At 36.4% G+C, this 10,281-nt stretch overlaps 1 non-coding gene across 1 annotated transcript; it reads right to left on the bottom strand.

Annotated features, from left to right (window-relative positions):
• Positions 1-5,437: 5,437 nt before the first annotated feature.
• On the bottom strand, positions 5,438-5,511 carry Trnat-agu. The gene has a single exon. It is a non-coding gene; the product is annotated as a tRNA-Thr (tRNA).
• Positions 5,512-10,281: the final 4,770 nt, after the last annotated feature.

A 10,281-nucleotide genomic window follows, 5' to 3' on the forward strand; every position in this document is an offset into this window, starting at 1 on the left:
CTTTGTTGTTATTTTTGTGGTGCTTGCTATTGTTTTCTTATCGGGTTAAAGGAACATTCCTGAGTTTGCTGCCTTTTAAGTTGTTTCCGACTAATAAAATATTTCTTCGATTAAACTTACATATTAAATATATTTTCTTGTTTAGAATATCAGTGTCTGTATGTTCAATGTCTTTCTGGTTGTCTTAATATGTGTAAGAAGCCCAAACTGGGTTTTGTCTTCAACTAATTTCGTACGTACGAAAAAAAAAATTATTTTAGGAAATAAAATTAAATTTAACCTAATACAGATATTAGAACTATCAGAAACACGTTTAATATACAGCCACTAATATTTTATGTAGAAAAATATATTTGATATGTAATTACAATCGTTAAAAAGTCTCTGTTAGTCGATCACATCCTAAAAATTGCAGTAAACTCAGGAATGTCCCTTTAATAGTTAACGGGGGGGGGGGGGGGGGGGGGGGGGGGGGGGGGGGAAGAGTTAGCTCAATCGGTTGAGCGCTCTCCTGAGGTGTTTGCTTCGCAGGATCGAACCACCTTATTCAACTGATTTTTTTCTCTCGTTACAACCAGTGCACCACAACTGGTCAAAGGCCATGGTATGTTATTTCTTTGGGACATTGCATATAAAACATCCCTTGCTGCTAATGGAAAGATGTAGCGGGTTTCCTCTGATGACTACGTGTCAGAATTACCAACCGTTTGGCATCTAGCAGCCGATGATTAAAGAGACTGTCCATGGTTTGCAGCCATTGTAAGATGTGTGCGTCAACAGAGCTTTGTTGGCAACTACTATTTCATACTAAATACATTTCCGTCTTTAGAATACCAGTGTCTCTTAATCGAATGCGTTTTTGTAGCACTCAGTATTTATTTTAATTCGTGATATATAAGATTTCGTACGTACGAAAGTATTGGGCTACTACAAGCATTAGGACAACAACAAACACCTTGTAAATACAGACACTGATATTTTAAATAAGAAAATGTATTTAATGTATATGCGACGTCATCAAAAAGTGTCTCCAGCTTAGCAACTAAGTACTACATAAGCCATGGCAACCACGTGTCAACAAATTATGTGTCTTATAAATATTCGGTTTTATACATAAAAGAGAGACCCAAGGAGGTACAACCGAAGAGGAAAAGGAGGGCTAGGAAGAGAAAACGTGCGCCAGGGGCGGCACAGGGGGGTGGGGGGAGGACCAAAACTGACGCCACCCCCGTCGACCCCGCGGAAAAAGAAAGAAAGAAATGTTTAATTTAACGACGCACTCAACACATTTTATTTACGGTTATATGGCGTCAGACATATGGTTAAGGACCACACAGATTTTGAAAGGAAAACCCGCTGTCGCCACTATATGGGCTACTCTTTCCGATTAGCAGCAAGGGATCTTTTATTTGCGCTTCCCACAGGCAGGATAGCACAAACCATGGCCTTTGTTGAACCAGTTATGGACCACTGGTCGGTGCAAGTGCTTTATACCTACCCACTGAGCCTTGCGGAGCACTCACTCAGGGTTTGGAGTCGGTATCTGGATTAAAAATCCCATGCCTCGACTGGGATCCGAACCCAGTACCTACCAGCCTGTAGACCGATGGCCACCCCGCGGAAGAGGACGAAAAGGTGCAAAGTTACGTCTACGACTAGCACTTGCGTCTGTCGTAGATTTACGTTTATGTGCAAGAAGCACCTTATTCTCAAAGACGGTCGTAAATGTAAACGTAACTTAATTGGACGTAAATCTACGATTTAACTCTCTCATCGGAGGAATTGAACCCCCCCCCCAAAAAAAACAACAAAAAAAACAAAACAACAACAACAAACAAACAAAAAACCCACAAAAAAAACAAAAACAACAACAACAAAAAAACACACATTAGAAACGATGGCTTCCGGGTAAATAACAAATGCGCAAAACACAATTTCCTTTGTCGTCTGCTAAAAATAACATCGCGAACGGCGAACCATGGCATTTTGGTATTGGTGATTACCGCGTTTTGGTACGAACTTTAGGACATTCTTAAAAAGGAAAAGATAACTAAGGATAAATGTGGACGAGTCGAAAACATCCGTTCGATCACACAAAAAAAAAAAAAAAAAAAAAAAAAATGTTTAATCCGTGGGCGTTAAATTATTGGAAATGCTGCCATTTTCCGCAAATAATAGTAAATAACGGCGATCGTGCTTCATTTATTAATGTACACGACTTACCAATCTGATTAAAATTAGCTCTACTGGGTCTAGTCAGTAGATCTAACAGCATTGCGTGGACTCCCATGCCCAGGTGTCATTTCATCTATAAACAACAATTTAAATATCGACCAATTACACTTCGCCTTTTATAGCGTTATTCGGGAGCATACAATTTCTAAAAATATCGGGCGAGACTAGTTATGCAATAGGCGAACTTGTTGGTTTATTTCAACATTGAAAAAACAGGGGGAAAAGTGCAGTAATAAACTCTGGATTGTATACTAGTATAAACAGATTTTATGGCTATACCATCACGGTTTACTTTTTCGTCTTGAAACGAATTTTATATAAAATTTTTATATTGCAATTAGTTTCCGGCATACTTCGTAATTCACCCGAATTATTTCGTATACCCTCGGCATAATCCCGAATGTTTTCAAATTGTTTTCAAATCACTGGCATGATTTTGCAAGTAAGGTTTTGATTGGTCGAATAAAAGGTCAACTGGACATGAGCTCCAACGGGCTGCTGTTAGATCCACATGTAATAGTGGAGCTAATTTTAATTAGATTGACGACTTACGTGCAGTTAGTTGTAACCGGAGGCAGTATTATATTTACGTCCAACGTTACACGTTGCTCTACAGTTGCAGATTTACGTTTACGTGTAAAACGAGGCTTACGATGTTTTGTGAGTATGGGTCCAGGCGCCTACCGAAGTTATCGAGACTGCAGTGTGCGGAGAGACTCGGCGTGTCCCCCCCCCCCCCCCCCCCCCACACACACACACCAAGCCGACTCCGGTTCAGCTGCCGACTATACAGACAGCTCCCGTTGAGTCGCCGAACCGCTTGAGGTATGTTGTTGCAAAGAACTAGTGACCAGCCTGGCAGAGCACGCACACAGCCGCCGCAGCCGAATCCAGAAGAACCCCGAGGACTTTCGTTCAAGATTAGAATGGACACCAGTGAGAACAAGACCTTTGCGAAGAGTCGCGTGCTCACCGACACCTCCCAAGCACTTCTCGATCCATCCAGTCACCACCGGCGATGGAGTTGCATTGGTCTGCCTCACCATGCGGGAGAATGACGTTTATAACCAAGCACTCCTAGTGCCGGAAATGGACAACTCATCGCTTTATCGAGTGATCAAGATTGTCAGATTGTCATAGGCCAGGACTACCCAGCTGTCGCGAGGGCGCTAACCGGTACGCGCTACCTCCGACACATTCCGTAGCTTGATGTCCGTTCCTACTTGGGATCGCCACCGTTCGCTTCCATGTAACCTCGCTTTTGGGCTTAGTCGGACTTTAAATATTTTGGTCGGTATTCAAAATTTTATGTTTATTATTATTTTTTAATTTTTTTTTGTAAACAGTCCGACGCAATTTATTTTGACAGCCCGTCTAAATTGCTGAAATCAAATTAAAACGTTTTCGGCCGAGCACTCAAGTTTTATTTTTGGACTTAACTGTTTTTGCCAGAATGGTGGATCGAATCATTATCAGTTCTCTCATTTTGGCTTTAGGTCTCTGATCTAACTACTAAATTCGTATTACAAATTCCGCCCACCTCAAATTTACCTACTACCCCCCCCCCCCCCCCCCCCCCCTCACTGGCGAAGTAAAAGATTAGCCCGGGACAGACGTGGTATGTGAACACGTTAAAAGATTTCATTCAGTCAATCTTCGTGCACTAAATTATAAATTATAAAGTGATAGCACGTTTTATTTCTTAGTCTCTTGTGGTCTTTCCTTGACAAACTGACAAGACGTTACAGTGCTTACTCGTTATTGATGTCTATGGGTAAATGTGTTATAACAACATTAAAACCAAATCCAAGATGGCAGCCTTTCGTGGCCGAAAAAAAAGAAGGAAAGAACATGATTTTTTACTAATTAGCTCACGCCATTTTAATTCATCAGAACATTTGAAGCTGTTTGAAATGAACTTTTATTTATCTTCATTACAGATCCTAATAATTTGTTGTGAATTCCAGGAGGTAATTAGGCTACATAAGCATCAGAAGATGAGGTTCTATCCTGAGACTGAATCTGACCTAGATGCCGCCCACTCGTCACAGAAACGAGTTCCAGGAGATATGATACTATATTTAGTAACCAGTGCGGGATTTAGCTCAGTCGGTTGAGCGCTCGCCTGAGGTGTTTTCCTTGTGATCGTATTTGAAAATGTTTAAAAATGTAAGATCTCACTACACAGTTGACTTCCGGGTGAGAGTTGACTGATGACGGTTAACTGTTGTTCCTAATTGTAACATGCTGTGGTTCACGTATTCACTTCTAGTAATTGGGAAAGAATAAACGAAACAATTTGTAATATCGTGCATTAACGTTTTGGGACATGGGAGTTTAGCAGGAGAGGCGGTCGGTGTGACTCAGTTCCTGAACAGGTGGTTCGGACTGGTACTACAGCCAGATGCGGTCATATAGCAAAAACAAAACTGAGACGGAAATGTACTCAATTTTGGAGTAAAAAAAATATATATGTGCACAATGTACCGCAATGATGTCATTTTCTGCATGAAATAGATGCCAAGCACGTGTAAACGTTTGCTCGGTATAACTGCTAGTCGGAGACGTAAACTTACGATGTTTTGACAACGACATACAAATGGTATGCGTGTGACGTCATCAGAGATTGAGTGTACACGTTTTGACAACGACATACAAATGGTATGCGTGTGACGTCATCAGAGATTGAGTTAAACTTTTTGTGAGCACGGGCCCTGGTGTTCTTTGTTTTATATTTTACTTCTGGGTTGTTGTTGTTTTTTTGTTTTTTTTTTTTTTTTTGGGGGGGGGGGGGGGTCAACTTATTTTCCGCTCTGGGTGGGAGTCAGCACCGAGCTGCGAACACTGTACCTACTAGCCTTATGTCCGATGGCTTAACCACGAAACCACTGAGGTCGATATATTTTATTTGTTTTTAAGCCGATTGTTTTCTAAATTACAAAAACAAAAAAACCCTATTTTTTCTGTAATTTCGAAAACATTTGTACTTTTCTACTTACCTTAAACCAAGCTGAAATTATTTTTTAAAAAAAACACAAAAAAACAAATGTGAGGATGTGACAGAATTTTTTTTACAATTTTTGGTCGTATAAACAAATACACATTTTCTACTTTCGATTCGGACTAATTACGAACCATATAAATAAATACAAATAACATATTCAATTTTCTGAAAAGTATTATTTAAAAACAAAACAATAAAAGGCTCCAGAGGGATTCGAACACTCGACCTTCTGCTTACTAGGCAGACACTCTAACCAACTGAGCTATGGAGCCTTGTTCGTAACGCATAATGATATGAATTTGTGCTCCTCTTCTTCAAATATAAACACATTTCACACACACACAAAAAGTTTTTAAACAGTTTGTTTTGTTCAACAACACCACTAGGGCACATTGATTTATTAATCATCGGCTACTGGATGTCAAACATTTTGTATATCGATTGCATTTATTGTGTGTATAATTTTCTCATGACAAAACATAAATTATGTTTTCAATATTTTCACAAACCAAATGATAATATTCCTATGACACTCTTTAAATTCAACATATAAACCTCAAAACAACATTTATTGCACAGAGACATAACAAAACGTGTGTATGATTTCTTTCCTTCAACAATAAAAAACAATTTCTATCTATTCAATTCTAAATCAGTTTAATGCATTATCCAACATTTGTGACATGAAAATGACTTCTTTTAAAATTTATTTCAGATATCTGGCATGAAGTAACTGTCATTTTCATTGGTTCACTAATTATGAAACTTTTAATTAAAAAAATACTAAAATGTTGTCAAACAGATCTTCCAATGATTCCAATGCAGACTCCTGCTCTATCTGCGTCTACTCCTACTACTCCTACTCTGACTCTTACTCCGTCTCCTATTTTTCCTTTACACTGTATTTTTATTTAACTGTTGAATTTTTATATTGACGTTGATCATCACTTTGTTTTTCCCATTACCATAGTTTGACATCCAATAGCCCATGTATTTTTCGTGCTGGGGTGTCGTTAAACATTCATTAATTCATTTCGTCTCCTATTCCTACTCAAACTCCTACACCTACTCAATCTCCTACACCTACTCAATATCTTACACTTACTCAATCTCCTACACCTCAAACTCCTACACCTACTCAATCTCCTACACCTACTCAATCTCCTACACCTACTCAGACTTCTTCTCTTTTCTTAACCTCTTCTGACACTCCTTCTACTATCGCGTCCACTTCCCGCTTGTTGCCCAGTGGTCCAGTCACTCGACAGCAAGCCAGAAGGGAACGTTTCCGACAACTACTAACTTTTTCTCCCCCTTCTCTTGAAGCTGAACATACTGAATTGCATGGTGTGTAAAACAAAAAACAAAATAGAACTTTATTGAACAGACACATTAAACAGACACATTAGACAGACTATAATTTTAATTTATTTAGTTTTTAAGGTTGTGTTTTTTTTTGTTTTTTGTTTTTTTAGTCGCCACTTTTTCTTTCCATTTTCAGATTGTGTGTTGAAAATTGCTCCTAATGTCTGCCAAAATGTTTTTAGACTGAGCAGTCTGTTTTTAGGTTAACTCTCTTTCTTTTTTCCACTAAATAATTTTTCCAAATGTTGTGTAAAACAAAAATAGAATTTCATTGAATTTATTTAAAATCTTGGACATTTAACAGACTATATTTTTTATTTATTTATTAAAGAGACGTACCCTAGTTTTAACCCGTGAAAATTAACACTTAGTTTAGTTAATCTACAAACCTGTAACACATTTGGATAAAGTTACAATTGAGTGAAACATGAGTCTGTGACTTCGAAATGGTGAAATACCATCTAAAAATAGACTAAAACTCGACCCCATAACTGTTACTTCTCAGACGCACGTGCGTTTTTAAAAATATGAGAAATGCATTTTGTGATATTAAAAATACCAGGATGACCAAAAATACTTCGAATGTACGGAAATGGATAATCTAAACAATAAAATCTAAGTAAAGTATGATTTAAGTTATCAAAAACGGTTATAATAGTAACAAATATGCCTTAGTGTTTAAAAACTAGGGTATGTCCCTTTAAGTATTTATTTTTCATTTCATTTTTGATTTTTTAGTTGTATGTTCAAAATTGCTCCTAATTTTTGTGAAAATGTGTTTTAGATTGAGCAGTCAACTTGGGTTTTGTTTTTAGGTTAACTCTTTTTCTTTTTTCCACTAAATAGTTTTTCCTCCAAATTCCATTGCTGCATTATAATGCCCACACCTATCATTAAATTTTTTAATATTTTTATGATACAACCTTTGTGTATATTGATAACCAAAGAGCTTTTAATTTTAAATTATATCCATTAGAAATTAAAATATATATATATATCTTTTTTTATTTTTCCATACCAAAGAGATTTCATTCATCGTCGTTAAATAAAACAAACATTTTTACTTTACCAATTCGAGATTTATACAAATTGCTTTTCTTTTTTTATATTTTTATACAAGAGATTTTATTATTTATATTCACATAAAAGTGACTGTGATACCAATTAGTGATTTTATTTTTATACTAATTGATATATGCTGATTTATTACAAATGATGTTAACTTGTTTAATATTTTTTATAATAATAAACCTACGTTTATATTTAAATATTTTCCTAAGGGTGAGAACTTTGCTCTGTAAAAGTTAATACAAACCAAGAGGATAATACATTTGTTTGATCAGCTGCATTCAACATAATAGAGCGAGCTGACGTTTGTTTCAATATTCCACCGTTTTTCTATTTGGTGCAGAAACTGTTGAATATTTCCAGATGGTCAAAGGGGAGATAAAATGCTATTCATTCAATATTGTATTGTGGTGTGTGTCAATAGCCAAACACGAGTGAACTCCAATATACATATGACATTCACAATGTACTCTACTCTCAACGTAACGAAGATTGCCTTTTTTAATTGTTTGGGTTTTTTATTGTTTTTGTTTTGAATTGACTATCACTGATATGAAAAACGAATGCAAACATGAGCACTTCCATCTTCTCTTAAATCTATGCAGCAATACATACTTTAAAAAAAAAAAAACGTAGTTTTTTTTCAAAACGAAAATATTCTGTCATTAACGTTTTGAAACAAAAATGTTCTGACATGCATTTTTTTGCACATACACAATTATAATGTTTCCTGTGTTAAATCTATATATCAATTATTTTTCAAATCAAAATTTTATATTTCCACAAATTCAAAACGAGCATTTTCTGTCATAAATTTTCTTCCTTCATGATTTTTGTAACCAAAAATATTTCAGTTGTAATTTAAAAAAATATATATATAGTTATTTATATAGCAATGTCACGTGCCACGAATAATTAACCTCAATTATATACTCCACTAATTTTCAGTTTAGCACACAAAAGACACACGGTGTTTAATTATTTCCAGATCAATTACTTATTAGACTGAACACGAGTCAAAAGGCTTAAAGGGACATTTCTGAGTTTGCTGCATTGTAAAATGTTTCCGACTAGTAAAATATTTCTACGATTAAATTTACATATTAAATATATTTTCTTGTTTAGAATATCGGTGTCTATATATTCGATGTATTTCTGGTCGTCTTAATATTTGTAAGAAGACCAAACTGGATTATTTCAGAGAATAAAATGAAATTTAACCTAGTACAAATATTAAACCGACCAGAAACACGTTTAATATACAGCCACTAATATTTTATGCAGAAAAATGTATTTCATGTTCAATTACAATCGTTAATTTTTTTTTTTAAATTGCAACAAACTCAGGAATGTCCCTTTAACATCCACATTCAGAACAAGCTGTTACTATCGCTCTTTTGTATATAATAGACTGCCCATGTGACCTCCGTTATAGAACAAAGGAAATTAGGACAAAGGAAATTGGAACAAAAGGAATTGGACAAAAGAAATTTCGACTAATTTTATTTCGACTGATTTGTGGTGCAAAACGTTTTATTTCTTCCCCAGTTCCTGGAAGTGAATATATGAACAGCAAAATGTGTCAAAATTATGAACTATAGCGGACCGTGGTGAATGAACTCTCACCCTGAAGTGAACTGTTTTTTTTACTCTAAACGTCAATATAGTTAGATACCTTTGATATTAGGACAGTTAATCAAGAATGTTACAATCTTCCCACCCACTACCACCACCAGGACCCAACCTACCCCAACCAACCCAACCCCACAAGCCCACATCAAGCACTCAAAGTAGGTCAAATGTTGCGATGTCATCTTTCCTAAGACACGTACATAGCATTTGCATAAAGGAAAAAACTAAACACAAATATGAAGAATAGCTCTTTTATTTAAAATAAACAATATTGTACGATTCGAAAATAATTGTTATTACATAAACATAAGGAAATAACGGCCACGTGTGTTGTTACTGAAATATTGTTAACTGTTCGTTCTTGTGGAATGGGTTTTCTTTGCAGTTCGGGAACCTCTCAACGTCAGGTCTTGTAGATTTGGGCCTATGTTACCTCCAACAAAAGGTTCGTTCTTCTTGCGTAACTGTCTTTTCGATCTCTCCTCAGCTAAATAATCTTCACAACATCTGCGAATCAATCTGGGATAAACAAAGTCTGAATCTTCTGTTTTGGGCTCAGCTTTCGGGAGACTTGCTTCACTTCTTCTGGCTCGTTTGTAGTGATTCTTCAGCTCCCAGAAATCCAGCTTCTGTACCTTATCAAACTCCATGTTCATTCTTGCTTCATGAAAATTATATTTTACCGACAGGATGCAATTCTAGTGACTGCCACTTCGTCATCTTCATGATATGAATACGAAAAGGAGCTTACCCATCTGTCTTTAGAATGGTGAACGTCCATCATGTCTTCAAGTCTTGTGATATCGCAGATTTCCTTATCGCTGGTCTGATACAGGTTCAGTGTTGATGGTAAAACAATGGACATGATTGCTGCTTCAGGTGCAGACTTCGGAAGAGATGTATGTTAGGTAGTCTTGCAGTTTTGCGTAGAATGAAGGTCTCTGTCAGTGTGCAGCCGTTTTATAGTGATATTTCGC

This window comes from Gigantopelta aegis, chromosome 1 (assembly GCF_016097555.1).
Source record: "Gigantopelta aegis isolate Gae_Host chromosome 1, Gae_host_genome, whole genome shotgun sequence".
Lineage (NCBI taxonomy): Eukaryota > Metazoa > Mollusca > Gastropoda > Neomphalida > Peltospiridae > Gigantopelta > Gigantopelta aegis.